This window comes from Vespa velutina, chromosome 5 (assembly GCF_912470025.1).
Source record: "Vespa velutina chromosome 5, iVesVel2.1, whole genome shotgun sequence".
NCBI classification, from domain to species: domain Eukaryota; kingdom Metazoa; phylum Arthropoda; class Insecta; order Hymenoptera; family Vespidae; genus Vespa; species Vespa velutina.
In genome coordinates, this window is record NC_062192.1 from 2,224,338 (window position 1) to 2,243,548 (window position 19,211).

At 36.8% G+C, this 19,211-nt stretch overlaps 2 protein-coding genes across 4 annotated transcripts in view; one reads left to right on the top strand and one right to left on the bottom strand.

Moving 5' to 3' along the window:
* Nucleotides 1–19,211, bottom strand: part of LOC124949037 (tyrosine-protein phosphatase 99A) — a 337,582-nt gene that overhangs the window by 285,580 nt on the left and 32,791 nt on the right. The window lies entirely within an intron of this gene.
* The window catches only part of LOC124949040, a 143,771-nt gene that overhangs the window by 123,383 nt on the left and 1,177 nt on the right, over nt 1–19,211 (top strand). The gene's annotated exons all lie outside the window — the stretch shown is intronic.

A 19,211-nucleotide genomic window follows, 5' to 3' on the forward strand; every position in this document is an offset into this window, starting at 1 on the left:
TAGTAATAATTTTTACCAAATTATTTATAGCTTCTCTCTCTATCTATCTATCTATGTCTCTGTCTCTATCTTCTCTTTCTCTATTCTCTCAAGTTCTTCGTCGTGTTCGTGAATACAAGAGCACAGCTACGACAGCGGACACGATTATGCCAACGGGCTAATAAGCCTTCGCGTGCGGTAGACATATTGAAATTCAGTGGTGAACACAGTGGCTCTCGAGTCAAGCTCACTTCCTACGTTCCAGTAAAGATTCTGCACTTTCATCAAAGTGCAGCGCTGACGTTTGAAACGCGTATTTCCACAATGCGCTTTATAACACATGGTTAAATGAAGATGATGGAATAATTCGAGAACTTTGTTCGAGGCTATCTGATTAATCGATTTTCAAAGATTTAATCATCCTCTCTCTCTCTCTCTCTCTCTCTCTCTCACTCTTTCTTTCTCTCTCCTAAATTCTCCCTCTCTTTATTAACTTTATCGGTTTATTTGAATTTTTTTCATGGTTGCACCCGAATTTCATCAATTTTCTTCTTAATTTATATTTCATTTATATAATTTCATTGTTTACACGAAAATATTTTTTCATAGAAATGAAATGTGATTTCCCGTCTGAAAAAAATTTAAAATTAAATATACATATAATATGTGATTAAAAACTCCCTCTCTCTTTCTCTCCCTCTCTCTCTCTCTCTCTCCCTTCTGTTTAATCGAGGCACAACTTTATTCAAAAAAGATTTTACAATTCATCGAGAGACACTCCCAACGCCAGAGTATTCTTCTATACGAACCGGAAATTCACGATGAACGCGAAGCGAGCACGTCATTAAAAGTTTAATGAGTATATTCAATGAAGAGCTTCACTAAATTTCCGGCGTTGTCCATCTATGGTTCTCGAAAATGGAATCAAGGGGAATGTAACGGACAAATGAAATTACGGATCCTGAAATATGTATGTTTGTGTGTGTGCGTGTGTATATATATATACATGTATATTATATATATATATATATATATATATATATATATATATATATATATATATACTTGCAAATATCTCTCATCGTCCTTTCCTCAGTACTCTCGACCTATGTCGATAATAATACTCACCGCCAATTATGTCTTCTTCCTTTTCAATTTGGACTTGCGTTATAATAGAGAGATAAATTAATTTATGGGCAAATCTCTTGTACTTTGATGCTACTATTTGGGATTTGACACATATCCTCGATTTATTAGAAATTTCTTTAGAAAATATTCGATAAAATTGTTAGAGAGAGAAAGAGAGAGAGAGAGAGAGAGAGAAGGAAAGAGAGAGAAAAGAGTAAGTCCCTACTACTCGGAACTGCCAATTTTATTAGAAACGTCAGGATGAAATGGTAAGAGTGTCAAATGGGTAAATTTCTCTTTCGCTCTCTTGACTCTGAAAGAACGATAGGACACTTCCTTTTTCTCGAAAGCTTTATTGGATTTGCCGCCGAGAAGTCGTTCGCTGCTTCCGTTTTCAACCGAACGTTATTCTCTTCTTTTTCCTCATCGTTTGGTAGAAATGGTCCTATAAGGGATAATTTTTGAAAGAAGGAACGATTCTAACTTGCCACATGGATTGTGGTCACAAGGATGAAACCACAAAAATGAAATTAATTACTTGACGTGGTTAAAGTCAATGCTGGTTGGCCATTTTCTCGACGTTTGGCTTCGTTGCATCGGAACGACGTTTTTAATTTGAAATGAAAAAAATGCACCAGTTTCCAAGATCCTCTTAAAATTACCTTACCAAACTTTTCTCTTCTTCAAACGATCCAAATCATTTCGAACGATTTGCTTCCTTTTTCTTTCTTTTTATCCTTTTTCTTCTTCTTCTTCTTCTTCTTCTTCTTATTCTTATTCTTTCCTTCCTGAGCTTAGAAAAATACAATAATTCATATCAATCATTGACGTACGCCGAGAAAATACGCCAATAACGAATCTTAGCAGCTTCTAAATGTTCGCTTTTACGGTTTACGTCGTTTCACGAATTAAAGCGATATTCTTTGCGTGTAGAGTAAACGTGCATCCCTCATCGAAAATTTATTCTCACCAGGCGAGAAAGACACGTTGGTTGTCACACGAGCGACTTCTCAGCCGTGCAAATCGATACGTAACTTCGTGGTACGTTACCTTTCTGGTCTATGTATTTTTTTTTTCTTTTCTTATTTTCTACCTTCCTTTTTCCCCTCTCACCTCTTATTTTCTTTTGAATTTTTCATACCATAAGGCAAAGTTGCAAATCTATTTTAATCCTTTTTGTTAACCCATAGATTCTTTTTTTTTTTTCCTTTTTTCTTTTCTTTTTCCCCTTTTTTTTTATAAATGACGAATTTCTATAGGAAATCTATTCACGAATTTGAGTAATGCGCGTGTCAGTAGAAAATGTCATAGAAAAGGTATGATGCGATTTGTAAAGCATTTTCCGCTATCACCGACTACAAGCATATCCCCTTAACGTAATAATCTCGAGTGCCTGGTCTTGCATATCGATAGGCGTTTCTTGATGAATCGTTGGCATAATCTACGATCGATCGGTCGATGCCAATATCCTGTGGACCACGATATATATGTATGCCTATAGGAGATCGCGTGATCGAGCTACGAGTATTTGCTGTACGTCCAATCTCCTGACAGATACTCAGACGAATCCGGGAATCGAAGATCGGAAATCGATCACCGCGAGAGCGCGCGGGAACGCACGATATTTGCTTGCAATTATACCTGACATTTACCTAACTCACCGCGCCTGTCTGTTTACAAATTTCCAATGGCTTCTGTTCGCGCGGGATTTTCTCTGGCCGGTATGCCGCTGGCCGCGATCGATTTGCCGTTTAATTTAATTGAACACCATGGTTAGACGAATCAACGTAATGTCGTATTAATCGAATGGTATATCCCTCGTAAATCCTATAGTAAATTTTAATGTTACTTGTCTAATAATGAAATACGGAATAAATAGGATGATGGAGTAAGGAACAAAATGGATGTAGAAACAAAACAAAACAAAAAAAAAATAAATAAATAAATAATTAAATAAAAATGGAATAAAATTAAATATAAAGACAAATCCGGACTATGTGCCAATCGTTGTTTTCGCTTAATTTTCAACAAATTGAGAAAAATTCATGGGTAATGTTGCGTCAAACGATACCTTCATTTTCATGGACGCGAATTAGATCGTAACAGATTGATTTATGTAATTCTGTCGCGGCACGCTTCGCGAATATGTTTTACGTCAACGTACGCAATCGTACGCGGGAACGCTCACTCGCTCGCTCTCGTTCGCATTCCAATCGAAATATTTAATCGACGACCATAGGAATTTTGCATATTAAATCGACGATTCCATTAAAGTAATTACATCTCGAATTTCATTATTACTCGACGAAGCATTTTCTACGCGTTTTCCATTCTCTTCTTTCTTCTTCCTCCCCCCTCCCTCTCTCTCTCTCTCTCTCTCTCTCTCTCTCTCTCTCATCGTCAATCGTCCGTTCAGTTTTCCTCTTCGCGAAGACCTACTCTTTCATCTTTTTTTTTCTTCTTACGACGCGAGTCAAGAAAACTGTACGAATTTTTGTTTCAAGATCGATTTCTATCGATCCTCGAAAAAAAGAATATAACGCATGTTTGTCAGAAAATAAATAGAAATTTTTTTATTAAAAAAAGAATTCTTCCGATTTATTGATTTTCACTCGTTTATTGAGAGACCGTAAAGGAAATGAAATTTAGAACGAGAATTTTGAATGAAATATTTACGTTGGTAATGTAAAAAAAAAAAAAAAAAAAGAAATAATATATTAAATTCAAGAATAATAGAAATTTAATATCGACGAGAACTGATAAAAGAATTATTTCATTTTGCTAGAAGATACACAATTATCTTCTTCCTCATTACTATGAATAATAAATACTGTTTATATATATATATATATATATATATATATATATATATATATGTATATAGCATTACTAATGTACTTACGTTCATTATTTAATGAAATGATAATGACGGACGTACAATTAGCGTCGCTTCATTTGTTCGCCCGACGATATCGACTAGAACGAAAATTATGAGCGCGAGCACGAGAGGAAGGGAGAGAGAGAGAGAGAGAGAATGGGTAGAAGATAGAAGGGGGTTAACGTTGACGTCATAAATTACGTTAATTTACGAGGGAATCGCGGTCGAATCGAGCGTAAACGTCGTTGAGTTTAACGACCACGTGGACTCGATGGTAATCGGTATTCGCGTTAAAAGCGTACTGGTCTTCGCCATGCTATTAGCGCGTAACACGAAGGATCACTGAGCTCGACGTAAACGACTGGAACCCTTTAACCGACTCGTCGTCTCTCTCTCTCTCTCTCTCTCTCTCTCTTTATTTCTTTCCTTTCCTTTTTCTTATTCTCATTCTTTTCTTATTCGCCATCTCGGCGAGTAGTCTGGTACCGTCAAGAGTAAGGAAGATCCTACTCATGCGATATTTGTGCTCCTCGCGAATGTTCTACTTCCAGACAACACGGAGTAGATACGCGATAACGATAATGCCCGGCGGTGGTGGAAAACCACGTACGCTTTCCCAGAAGTGAATAAGCTCTGGGGTATAATTTCTGTCGGTGAGGGGCAGGCAATAGGCATGCCGTTTACCCTCTAACTCTTATTTCACCTCTCTCTCTCACTCTCTCTCTCTCTCTTTTTTCTCTTTCCCTACACTACAATACGGTACACCTCATCGTACGCATACTACTATGAGAAAATAGAAAAAAAAGGGCCAGGCGCTTTGAAACTTTGTTTTAATTATTACATTGTAGAATAAAAACAGGATCGTAATTGAACTCGTTAGAATACTGTAACCAACATTAAGCTCTCTTGCGCCACCAGGGCAGAGTTTGAAAAAAAGAAAAAAAAAATGCCAGCAGAGACTTTTATGATCTGATTTCGCGTTAACAACAATCTGCTGGTTCGTTAACATAAGTCCGAAAGAGATAGACAGATAAAGCGTGCTTGCGGTTCTCTATGTGCTAGAGAAAAAAAAAAGAAAGCTTGGAGAAAAGGGAGAGAGAAAGAGAGAGAGAGAGAGAGAGAGAGAGAGAGAGAGAGAGATAGAGAAAGAAAGATAGAGAACAAAATTTTGCCTCTCTTCCGTTTTAGATCCGGTTCGCCTCGCTGATCTTAATCACTTGCGTCGTTTACGATATAATTGTTCAGCATTTCGTAATTGTGTTGGCCTCAAATAAAAACGCAAAGTCGTAACTATGACGTTGACCAGTATTTACTATATAACAACGTGCACGTACACCGTTTACATTCGCCCAACGTTACATTATTTTTCGTGCATTCGTATGCACAACGTATAACAACGACGCGGAAAATCTGATAATAGCCTACGGCCTTTTGTAAAAAGCCGCACGCGTTTTCTCTTCCTCCCCCTTTACCTTCTCCTTCTCTTCCTCATGCTCCTTCTTCTCCCCTTGAATTAACGTCGTTCGAGGATTTACGTTCTTTACAAAGCGCACTCGCTTTCCGTTTAATGCCTTGGATTTAACATCGTGCGACTCTGACCTCTTTGCCTTCTCTCTTTCTCTCTCTCCCTCTCTCTCCTTCTATTTCTCTCTATCTATCTATCTCTATCTCTTTTGAATATACATACATAATAAAAGAGAAAGAGTCTAATAAAAGGGAATAAATGAGATACCATGGAAAATAGAAATTTTACCATTCATTATCGGTCAAATGTTCCAAAATACTCGACTGTCATCAGCTATCACAAATGTAATCGATCCGAATTCTACTCAGCGCATTTTCCGTACCTTTCTACATACATGTATGTCCATGTGTGTATCTATGTATGTGTCTGTGTGTGTGTGTGTGTGTGTGTAAATCTGTGTGTATGTATGTGTGTACTTACATGTACATTTGTGAAAAGCCATCTTCTACTATGACACGATCGTACATGAGTCTGCCATTTCCTCGAAATAGTATCACTGTATTCCTCGTATGAGAGAGAGAGAAAGAGAGAGAGAGAGAGAGAGAGAGAGAGAGAGAGAGAGGCAAGGCCGAGGCACTCGAGATATACCGATACATATTTCTTTCAGGCTACCCGAGGGAACGTTCTCTTTCTGTTACGATTGAGCCGAAGAAATTATTAGACTCTTCCTTTTCAGGACTTTCTCCATGGTTTTCTTGTCTCTCACCGTTTTCGTTTCGTCTACAAAATCCTTCCTTCCTTCTCATTTTCTCTCTCTCTCTCTCTCTCTCTCTCTCTCTCTCTCTCTCTCTCATCTCTCACACTTTCGATCTTCGACTATCTTCTTTCTCTTCTTCCTCAACCTCTCGATTTCTCTATCCCGGTACTTTCCGTATCTTCTTGAGAGTCTCTATCTATCTATATTTCTTTCTCTTTCTATCTTTGTCGCCATATACCAAACCCGGTTGCTTTTTTCTAAAGAAGACAACTGGCTTTCACGCGTTGCAACAAAGGCCCGCCGGGCGGTCGAACATTCGAACGATGTTACGTTTCTTTCCACGCCCTTTCTTTCTCTTTCTCTCTCTCCCTCTCTCCCTCTCTCTCTCTCTGTCTTTCGTTCTCTATCGTTCTCTCTCTCTCTTTCTTTCGAAAACTTAGATTGAATTCTCTCGCTCGAAGGCTTACGAAAATAAACCACTGATACGGCCATCCTTTTCCCACCGTTCCTATCTAACGGATTCCATCCTACATTTTTGCGATTGTTGTTCGCTCGCCCGTTCGTTAACTTCTTCGTGTACTTTTGCTATTCCCTTCAGATATGTGCATCCTATATATATATATATATATGTGTGTGTGTATGTGTGTGTGTGCGGATATTTTATATATATATATATATATATATATATATATATGTCTGTATTTTCTTTTCGAAATTTTTGATCAATCTCTTTCTCTCTTATTTTATCTCGAAATTGTTCCTTGTATATTCCACGAATAAGACAAGGAGAAATGAATATAAATTAGTTTACCGTTCTATGCACAGCAGTTTTCCATATTTTTCATACGTCTCACTATTTCTCTGTATACATTTCCGTATATCTAATTACACCCTTTTCGTTGTAACTACGATCTAGACAGAGAATGTAATAGAAAGAGAGAGAGAGAGAGAGAGAGAGAGAGAGAACAAGAGAAAAGAGAAAGAACAAACACACGATGGTCTTATGTCGCTCTGTCACGCGAGAGGTCACATTCGCGGTACCAGTATTTGACCTCGGGTAAAAATCGTCTCTCTCTCTCTCTCTCTCTCTCTCTCTCTCTCTATCTTTTTATTTTTCTCTATCTCTTTCTCTCTACGCTAATTTTCAAAACCAAATAATCGAGATTGGATATCTGAATAACCAAGAGGAATAGATAAACCAACGGGAAAACGTAATAGTTTTACTTTTGAAATTCCTATCGTATTCAGAGAAGGGTACTATCCAAAGTTTCAGAGATCGTAAAACGCGTACACGAATTTCCTCTTCTATTTCTCATAAAGGCATGAATACGAATTTTCGATTCGTGTTTCATGAATAACCGAACGAATATAACATTCGTAATTCATGATTATGTCGAGTTTTGATTAATATCGTTTCTATATTTTCAATGTTTCATGGATGCACGTAGAGGGAATATTTCTAAAGCGTTGTCATTCTAATCTATTAAAAATATTCGTAATAAACGTGCGTTTATGGTACTATTAATTTAAACTTATATTAAAATACATTTTGTAAATCAGATCAATATCATTAAAGAAACATTCCGTATAAATCTGTATCTATGTTTCTTTCTCTAATTTGTCATAACTTCGTTTTCTATCTTTATTTTCTATGAACGAAAGAAAAAGAAAGGGGGAGGGGAAGGGAGGGAGGGGTGGGGGGGGGAGAAGAAAAAAATATCTAGGAGAGGATCAACCAACCGTACCTTTGACTCTCAACAAAAGTTTTAACGAGGTATAATAACGACACGATATACAACATTTTCTCATTGTTATTTTCTGTTTGTGCATTTTGACATTTAATTGACTATTATTTCGCATTTTACATTGTAATATATATTACGTGAAACAATTTGAATCGCGCGAGCAAGCATTCCTTTTTTCTTTTTTTACGTTTTTCTGTATCCATTCCAGAATGCATTGCATAGTTATCTCGAAACCTTATTCGTTCGAATATGATAAAAAACAAAAAAAAAAAAAAAAAAAAACAAAAAAAAAGAAAAAGAAAAAGAAAAAGAAAAAAAAAATCGAAACGAAAAGAAAGAAAAAGCATGATAATAATAAAAAGAGAAGTAAAGAGAAAAGTAGAACGTTTCATCGATATCCCTATACTTTCCGTCAACTAAATTAGGTTGAGGGAAGTCGAACAAGTGTTGACCTCATATGTAAATAGAAAAGAGACGTTAATATATTACCTCTAATCTTGTCAGAAACTAATTGGCTGACTTATGACACGAAACTGCGAAACCGCGTGGTTCGTTAACATAGCTTATGACCATAGTTCGGGCTAATTACATCAAAAACTTTCATGGTGCAAATGTTTTAAGCAGATGGGTTCGAGAATTGAAGATATATAGGAGAGAGAGAGAGAGAGAGAGAGAGAGAGAGAGAGAGAGAAAGAGAGAGAATATATATTCGTTAATCTATATCAGTAGAACATGCTTGTCTGCGTATGTACATTCTGTTTGGTATTAACAATTGGTCCAGTCCCATGAAATTTTGGAAGATCGACGAGAAACGAGTTATTAATCTCGGTGTTCGATTCGGTGGTTACGTTGTCGATCGTGGGAGAGCAATCGAGGTAATTGGTAATATACACCTCCGAATAATCGCAGTACTTGTATTATCTCATACACATACATTTATCCATATATATATATATATATATATATATATATATACACTCATATACACATGTATATCTATATTAACCACATATACATAACACATATATATTTTGTTACGAAATAACGCTATAGAAGGATAGTAAACAGTACAACAAAGGTAATGCAAACGACAATGTACTATATTTGCCCGTCCACCCTGTTTCTTGTTTATCGTAGATTCTGACTATCCGCTTCGCCACCGTGTTTGCACGATTATACGATCGTAATACCGATCGCCTATTTGCTTTTCGGAGTCATTTTTTGAACAGGTAATCGACATACATACGAGCATTATTTCCTCGTTCGATGCTCGTTCGAACTTTTCGTTCTTTTCCTCGTTTATTTACTCGGCTTTCGACTTCGAGTATACTTTACCGAGAGATTTTCGATTCCCAAGCGAACTTTACGTTTTAAATTCGTCGCTTTAACGCGGTTTATACGATGAAAAAGAAAGAAAGAAAGAAAGAAAGAAAGAAAGAAAGAAAGAAAAAAAAAAGAATCATTGCGAAAGGTCGGACCATGGAAAGGCGCGCGACCATTAAATCGGGATTACTTAAATCATTTATATGCAAGACACCCGCCGATGTTTTATGGCTTACGATCTAGCTCGCTTTTAACGTCCGACTGCAGTCCCACGATAATCGATAATGATACGTCGCAATATATCTCTTTCTCTACCGATACTTAACGACTTTCCAAAGCAGCCACTTCGTTAATTTACACCGTATTAGTACTGGCGCCTTTCCAAGACTCACATAAGAATGACGGAAAAGGTGTGGCCTTTAAATCATTGCAACACATTCGCTTGGTATAGTCTATATACATCGATCTTCTGGTTTGCACCTTTTGCGCGAACACGGAAACAACGTTGAAAGGACTATCTCTCTTTCTCTTTCTCTCTCTCTCTCTCTCTCTCTCTTTCTCTCTCTCTCTCTCTCTTTCTCTCTCTCTCTTTCTGTTTTCCTTTCTCTTTTTCTCGTCAGCTTTGATAGATAAAATTTCAAACGGAACCTATAAAAGAGGTATCCTTTAATCGGTCATATCGTTGTACCTCAAAGAAAATAAAACGAAAGAACCGGGAGTATCGATTATTGATTTCCGCTTCTTTTATACAATAAAAAAAAACGATAAAAAGAATAGAAACGCTATCGTCCACATTTTCTTCGAATTTCCGATCATTTTTGGATTATTTTACGAATAGCCCGTATGTTTGCATTCGTTCGCATTTCGCAGTTTCGTTTGCTCGTTTTCATCGCATGGGAATTAATTCTTTCACGATAGGATTTTGAAAAGTATTGAGGAACACTCGGAGCTTCAGAGGAAGTGGTCTAGAACGGGCCGGAAATTCATCCAATTTCGATGTGCAAACCAACCAACCAACCACGCACCGTGCCCACGTTGTTTGTCTTCGGTAGGTAATTGAAATTGGACTTTCGCATCTTGAATCATTGCTTTTCCTTCTCGCACTAACGTGTACCGACACACTAACAATCTTATTCTCCTATATCTCTCGGTACCGTGGAAACATTTACTAATTATTTTCACCCACTTTCCTCGAGCATCGTTATCGGTGATAATGCCATTGAGATAGAAGTGCTGAAAGAACGAAGTTGAACGAGGGGAGTCGAGAAATTCACTAGAGGATATTCAGCCTCGTTGAAAAGCTTCAAGCTAGAATCCTCTTGGTGCATTAACTTAGGATTATCACAAGCAGTTAGTTTATCGTCCGATGGGAGTATTTTAATTATTTCATCGCCAACGACATCTACTCTCTCTCTCTCTCTCTCTCACTCTCTCTCTCTCTCTCTCTCTCTTTCTCCCTATCTATCTCTATACTTCTCTATTTTCCAGTTATATCTATCTAAATTCGAGGGTTAGAGACTAATCGTCCTCTACGTTTACAGTAACATGTTTCTATGCTCTCATGCGAATATTAACTGGGACTTTTCAGCATTGATATTCAGCCTGCTGCAAAATGCAAAACTGACATTCCATTCGGGATTCCTTCTGTACGAATCATTTATACAGATATTACGTTCGGTCTGAGTTTCTCTCCCGAGTGAGAACCTTCTCTCTCTCTCTCTCTTTCTCTTTCCTCCTTCGAACTACTAGTTCCGCATAATTGAACTGTATTCTAGATTACGTCTTGCGAAGCTGCATTTTTTAAACTCAACAAAATTCTTCCTTCTCTCTATCAACTCCTTTATATTTGTACGATCGATTAAACGATCTATCGTTCAATTTCGAATTATTACGATAATATTAAAATTATCCTTTTCATGTAATATAAATAATAATTGTTACAAAAGGGAGAATGTTCTGTGAGAAAATTATAAGGAATTCTCTCACAGGGTCACTATCCCTTTCTCTCTCTCTCTCTCTCTCTCTCTCACTCTTTCTCGTATACTCTTTCTCTTTCTCGTATGCTTTTCACGCTCTATTGGGACGATAAATGCGATTGGAAAGCTCGTAAAACGTATAGTACAAAATTATCTTTAAATCAAGGCAATACTCGATTCACTGTGGGAACGTAACACTTGGATTCTTTTCCCATTGAAGTTGATCCATGGTCAAGATATTTATATATATATATATATATATATATATATATATATATATATATATATAAAAGAAGAAAAAGAGAGAGAGAGAGAGAGAAAAGAACATCTCGTCTTGCTACATTCCTCGATTCGATAACTCGACCGTATTCGTAGTACACCCTGTATATAACTGAATCCGTCATTTCTTTCTTTCTTTCTTTCTTTCTTTCTCTTTTTCTTTTAGAGTTATACGCGGTGGACTATAAATCACAAACCTTAAAACTTTCGTGGAAAGTCGCACGCGCTTATTCATTTTCGTTCACCTTTCGGCTAGAAATCCTTTCTAGCCTCTATCAACGAATGGTAGAAGGAAAAGGATAGAGAAAACGATGACGAAGTACGGAAGTCTCGAATGCGAAATTATACGTCGTAGTCGGCGTTCATTGGTCTCTCTCTCTCTCTCTCTCACCATTTCCTTTCCTTCTTTTACGCTGAAATACCTGCGTTAACGACGTCCTATAAACGAAGGAAAAAAGAAAAAAAAAAAAAGAGGAAAAAAGAAAAAGTATAAAAAGGGAAAGAAAAGAGACGGCCTTTCATCGATCAAGCTCTGTCTGAGTTAGAGAAGAATAGAAATTCTTAGAGAAATTATTATATCTTTACTCTTCGAATTATTTCTTTTTTTCATTTTTATTTAAAAATTATCAATAATACGTAACATTTAAATAGATTATATATTTGTAAAAAGAAACAAAGATATTCTAACTTTTCAATTAATTCATAATACATTATCATTGGATTATGTATTTTTTTATTTATTTACATATAACACTATCGAAAAGAGATTGAAACGATATTAATCATTGAAATTCAATAGTTTCTGATAGATAGATAGGTAGGTAGGTAGGTAGGTAGGTAGGTAGGTAGGTAGGTAGGTAGGTAGATAGGTAGATAGGTACTGTTTCCCAGTTTTCATGTACAATGAAAAATAAGAAATAAAGAAGATGAAATAGAACACGAGAGTTTTGTGTATTGAGAAAACAGTCGTCCAAGCGAGGAGAAAACGGAAATAAAATCCTAGTTCCGAGTTCCTGTATGCCTCCACTGTAGGAGAACATACGTTATCCAATCGGCGTAGAAACTCACTATGTTTATCGCTGCGAGTATACACGTGTACCTACCTATTGCAATTGCTCTATATATGTGTATGTATATCTCTTTCTTTCTATGTGTGTGTGTGCATGTATATATGTATGTATGTATGTGTGTGTTATTCGTACGTATGTAGGCAGTTGCGTGTATCCCGAGTTTTGCGCGTTCAAGATTGATGCCACACGATCCACGCGTCCATGCTCTCCGACACGATTGGAAAACCATAATTCCTGCGAATCTATTACAACGAGGAGGCCGCGCGTAAAATTCTACGAACATAGACTACCCTTCACTCTCTATCTCACTCTCCTTCTCTTTATGTTATCGGATAATACAGATATATTTGTAACCTACAGTCAGCTTGTCTTTTCTTCTCTCTTTTTGCTTCTCTCTCTCTCTCTCTCTCTCTCTCTCTCTCTCTCTCTCTCTTTCTCTCTCTTTCTCTCTTTACAAATACATTTTATTGATCACGAATTTTTCTGTAAATTCTTAACGATGACGCTCACCTATCTTTCGAGCATTTTCTTCAGAGAATCCGAGATTTTTCATAGCAACTAAAAGCGACGCTCGAGCGAGAAAGATCGTAGGTAAAGTTTTTTTGCGGGAGAAGCTCGTTTAACTTTTTGCTCGGTTAAACGAATCCTCAAAGTAGAAGCTTCTACCTCGAAGCGTTCGTGTCACGTCGAGTCGTAGTCTTTGCGTAATATGTACATATGTACTTATACATACACACATGTATATATATATATATATACATATATATATATAAATATATATACAAGTGTATGTACGATACATTAGGTGACAACACGCTCGTACGAGATATCCAATTTGTCGCTTTAATTCGAATTCCTTCGCGAAACTTTACACGTTTGGACCAGGTCGATCGACTTTATCGACTTTAGCTTCTAATTTCTCAAACGTTTGAAATATCTTCCTTTGAATTCACCGATGAAACGTGACGACACGATCACTGATCGACGTTTAGAGTTTTTCCGTTTCGTTAAAGATTAAAACCGAACAGAGACTAGTTACAAAAGAACGTTCAAAGATCAGACGCAACATTTTCCATCGAATTCGATCATACTCCAAGCGAGAAATTCACCTTCTAAACTTTTCAATTTTAAATTTAATTTAATTGAAAATTCAAGATCCATGAATATCCCTCAATATCACATAGAGTATCGATAATGACTCTAAAGGCGTTTTAATGCTCCTATACAAAGAAATTATTTATCAGCTTTCTGTTTCATTCTCTTTGCAATGACTAAAATTATCGTATGTAGATATATATGTACATTTTCACGTATGTAAGTGTATATATATATGTGTGTGTTTATAAGTTAAAATATAATCGTGTATGTGTGTGTTTAGTAGGCAACGTATCGCACTAGGATAGAATCTCGGCCGATGTCATCTCTGCTAGAGAACAAAACTAGCCTTAAATTAGAACTTAAGTCACGAGGGAGAATGGAGATTGAAAGAGAAAGAGAAACAGAGATGGTGATAAAGATGTAGAGAGAGCGAGAGGAACGAATAAAGCATACACACACACACATACATATACACACGCATAGACACAGGTACACATCTTCAGGTATCAATCTGTCTAACCACTCACATATATACATATATACATACACAATGGTATTCTCTATCTGCTTTTCTAACCTGTTACATTAGAATGAAAAGGAGGAGAATGAGAGAGAGAGAGAGAGAGAGAGAGAGAGAGAGAAAGAGAAGGCACTTGCATATCTACGTACGTATATACATACAAGTACTTCTTCTCTGGCCTATTACTCTAGAGAGAGAAAGGAGAATGAAAGCCAGGGAGTACCGTACCGAAGTTAATAGTCTAACTTGATTTGTCTAATTCGACTAGTTTCCTAACTGCTTTCCTCGCCAAGTATGCGCTTGATTTTCACTCTAAGTGCCGTCCAATTTAAGTCGATTATCCGGGGAGCATAGGATGGACGATAGACTTACCAATCGGAGAAAAGCCCTTTTCTCCCTTTGGGAGAAAGGGTCATAAGCGAATCGAGGCCGGACGGTAATCGTTACGGTGGTTACGATGGTGCTTCAAAATTGCGTAAACTCATGTTTATGGAGAATGAAAGATTAACTTTTTTATGAAAACGGATTCTAAAGAGAGAGAGAGAGAGAGAGGACATGTCACATGCGTATATGTTTTCGTGATCTCGATAATGGGCCTGAAAGGCTATCTCGACGTGTCATCTCACGGGACGTGGGTAATCGATGCCCTCGTTATCGTCTCTTTCCATCGCATAGAGAGTTTAAAAAAGAAAAAGATGTAAAAAAAAATGAGAGTGAACTGGCAATGCACTTAACCACTATGTCGTGCTATTGTTTTCGTAAATATTAGTAGTACACGATACGTCCTATCGATTCATCACGCGATACGGTAATTACCGTGCTTGGAGAAACGCGTACCTCGAACACGATCGTAAACCGACGCTTGATCACCGAAAGAAAGAGAAAGAGAGAGAGAGAGAGAGAGAGAGAGTGAATGATTCCTAATCTTTTCCCCTACTGACTTAAGTTTTATAGATTAAAGAAGAAAAAAGGGAAAATAAAGAAGAAATTAAGCCGAATTCTTGAATTACTCACGCGACCGAGAGATTTACTCGTAGAAGATCATGCTCGTTTAAAGAGAAACGATCATTGAAAAGAAAAAAATGAAAGAGAAAGGAGAAAGGAAAGGAAGGAACAAAAAAGAAAAAAAAAAAAGAAAGAAAAAGGAACGAAGAAATCACGTATGGTAGAAAATAAAAGGTATATTTAAAAAGGTAAACAAAGATATACTTTTTAAAAAGTCCAAAGGAAAGATTAACGATTAGTTATAGAATAGGACGTGTCCGATATTTAACACGGAAATGTATCTTCAAACAAGAATTTTCGCGGTCTGACGCTGATGAATGAGTCAGATAAAAAAAGAAAAAGGAAAAGGAAAAAAAACAGGAAGAAAAAAAAGAAGAGAAAAAAGAACGAGCGTGAAAACGAATACTTATGAAACACGAATGTCGCTTATGGGCCGTGAACGTAGTGTTGCGAAACCGAACGGCTTTGAAATTCGATTATATGTGACGTTTGAACGTGTATATTCTAGATTTAAAGTGTGACCAATTCGAGGTGTTTTATTTCCCACGAACTTTCTGCGAATGCAATAGAGACATCAGAGAGATAGCGAGAGAGAGATAGATAGATAGGCAGATAGATAGGCAGATAGATAGACAGATAGATAGATAGAGATAGAGAGAGGGAGTGAGAGAGTTGTTAATCAATTAGACATCTTTCTAGAATTCAAATTAATAAATGATCATTAATTAATTGACGTAGATCACTTTTACGATAATTTAAATAAAATTTATACCGAGATAATATCGCTTGTTATTCGTAAATAGATTATTTTCTTTTATTTATTACCTTACCAAAATGTTCGTAGTTTCTTACCGATAAAGAGTTTGAAATCGTTTCGAAATTGTTCGAGAACGATTCTTGAAGAAAGGAAAAAAGAAAAAAAGCAGAAAGTTTAGCCGTTGTAGGAGAAACTTCGATGTCGAAGGGACAAGAGTATTGGAGTCTGAAATTTCTGTCGAGTATGCGTACTTAAGGTACGGTTTACGATCGGTGACATCCACTTGGTCCGATATCACCCTTCCGTAGAAAAAGATTGGAGGAAAAAGGATAAGGAACGTAAGATACCGTGACAAATCGTCCTGGCGATTCCGCGTGGCGGCACGAGCGGAAGCGATCGATGACGATAGGACTTCCTGTCGGTCTTTCGAAGAATGGCGGACCTTAGGTTGGATCTACCGGAGCTAATGCGACCACACGCGCGTAGAGAAATCGTCCCGAAGGGTAGTGATTGAGGGCCACCCTCTAAAGTACGAGCAATAAGCGACGAAAGACGCTTCTTTTTCTTTTTCGAATGAGCGAGTGAGAAAGAGAGAGAGAGAGAGAGAGAGAGAGAGAGAGAGAGAGAAATCGAAGAGCTTTGCAAAACCCATCACCGATAGAAAGCTAAAGCTCCTTTCGACTCGATGTTGGAAAGTCGACAAGTTATCTCGCGACTTTTATGAATTCGAAACGATTAAAAGAAAAAAAGGTAAGGGAAAAGAAAGACTAAAAGTTATAGCCAAGAGCAAAACATAGCAATCTTATCGGGCAACTTCCTGAAAAAATATTAACAGGTAACTTTATTTCTATACCTCCCGTCCCATCTCTCTCTCTCTCTCTCTCTCTCATTCTCTGTCTCTCTTTCGTCTTGTTTCGTCCTCGTTTCGACTAGGAGTAACAGCTAATAGAATTATGCAAATCAAAAGCGCGTCTCACCGCTGCAGGCGATAAAGAAAGTCCGTTACGATATTTTTTTACGCGTAACTAGCGCGGAATATCGGGGCTGCAATGAATTTTTCTCCGCTGGCGTCGTTCGAAGCAATGCGCCGTCACGTACAGTTCTGAATATTTTATCGCATTTTACTCGCTCTTACACAGTCACTCGTTTACTTTGTGAATAGTAATTATGAGAGGAGGAACATGTCACAAGTAGTGAAGTATACCGGTGAATCGTATGAAAGGGAGATCATTATCGTTTTAAACACGAGAACTAATTTAAAGTGTATAATATTTGTCTTTATGCGATCGTATACGTGATCGATCAATCGATCGATCTTACGCAATTAAATATGCCTACATTGATACATCTAATCCTTTTGATATCTTCGTTATTCATTCTCTTGTTTCTTTTCTTTTTTTTTTTCTTTCTTTCTTTCTTTTTTTCTTTCTTTCTTATTCTTTCTGCCCGTTCATTTCCTGCTTACAATAATATACGTATATGCGATAATCTCATCGAGATAAAATATTACGCGTGCTCGTCCCAGTTGCGACTAATTTTTATTCGAGTAATCACGAGTAACGAAAATGATAATAGACGTGTCAATAAAATTTAACTGGTATTCAGCAAGCGGAAATTTGGGAAGTAAACATGTAATGCTCTTAATCGAATAACAATCGCTTGAATAATGAAACTTTTAGATAATCGCTATTCCGATAATCGACATTTTATTGAATTTCAAAATTGTGGATCAACGCGCTTGTATATCGATCCGAACTAGACTTCGACAATGTTAAATGGGAAAATTTCCAAATTACGAAATTTCTAGATTATAAAACGATTTATATTTATATATATATATATAAAAAATTTATATATATAAATATAAATTCGTGAATAGATCACGTGATCGTTTTGAACACCAAGTCAAGCACAATTCCTTGAGAATCACGATCCGCCATATTCACGGCACGTAAATTGGAAAAGTCTTTGTCGTACTCGACGTTAAGCGTGTCTGACCTTGCGGAAGAACGGCTACGTTTTCTGCATTCCTAAGACGGCAACGACGAGGAGGAAAACTCGACGTTGATGTTAAGATAAGCCGACGGAACTAAACAGAGGTCAATTTGCGAAGGAAGAAAGAAGAAAAAAAAAAAGAGAGACAGAAAGAGAGAGAGTTAGAAAAACGGCGAAAATCAGGGCTCGCGTCGCTCCTTGCATTTCGAGATCCCGTTCGGTTTAAGCTCGAAAAACGTTCGAGAGTCTCTCTAAACTCGTTCGCAAAATCGTTTCGTTCTCGTTCTCCTTCTCTCTCACTTGAGCTGCGAGTACCATAAGAGATTGAACATATTAGACGCAAAATCGTTTTCGTTTACTCTCGTTCAATCTTATTTTTCGTTTCATAAAATTAAAGGAGGCAAACGATTTCTTATATTAATATTATTATCAAACGTTATTATCATGATAAAAATTACAATTTTTCATAATGTCGAGAAAAATTTTGAATTAAAAGAAAGGAATTTCGTCTATTCATTTAATTCTGAAATAATTGTAAACGCGTACGTTATCGATATACAATATTCATAGGCGTACAAATGCTTTTAAAGGAAAATGCATAGTTCTTCTTTTAATCTTTTTTTTTTTTCTTATTTTTCTTTTCCATTTTTTTTTCCTTTTTCTTTTTTTTTTTTTTTAATTACGATTTATCAAAAGATCATACGAGTTCAAAGATCGTTCAGATTTTATCGACTAGCATCCACTTGGTCGGGTCAGTGATCCATGCATCGATTTCTCTTCACACTCTTGGAAATAAATCGTTCGATGGAAAAGGACCGATGGTTCAACATGCATAAAACTGTATAAGAGCGGACGTTATCCAATTAACGGCTCGAAAGCCATCATCCAGGATATCGATGCGGATCGTGGCTTTTGATATTGGAAATACAAAGCTAAGCCCTTGCGCCTCGGTTTCTAGAAAAAGGAGAAAAAGAAAAAAAAGAAGAAAAAAAAAGGGAGAACAAAAAATCAAAAAGTAAGGGAAAAAATGACAAGCGGAACTTTTGGCATCATACTTCGTACGTACGCTTTAACGAACGCGCGCATCTTTTTTGATTTTCAACGCTACGTGGAAATGCTTTTCGGTAACATACCATAAGCGTTGATTCCCAAGGGAAAGAGAGCTTCGTTCGTTTCGTAAATATATTCAATCTAAAAAACTTCCAATTTTTTTTAAATATAAAAAATTATATTTTT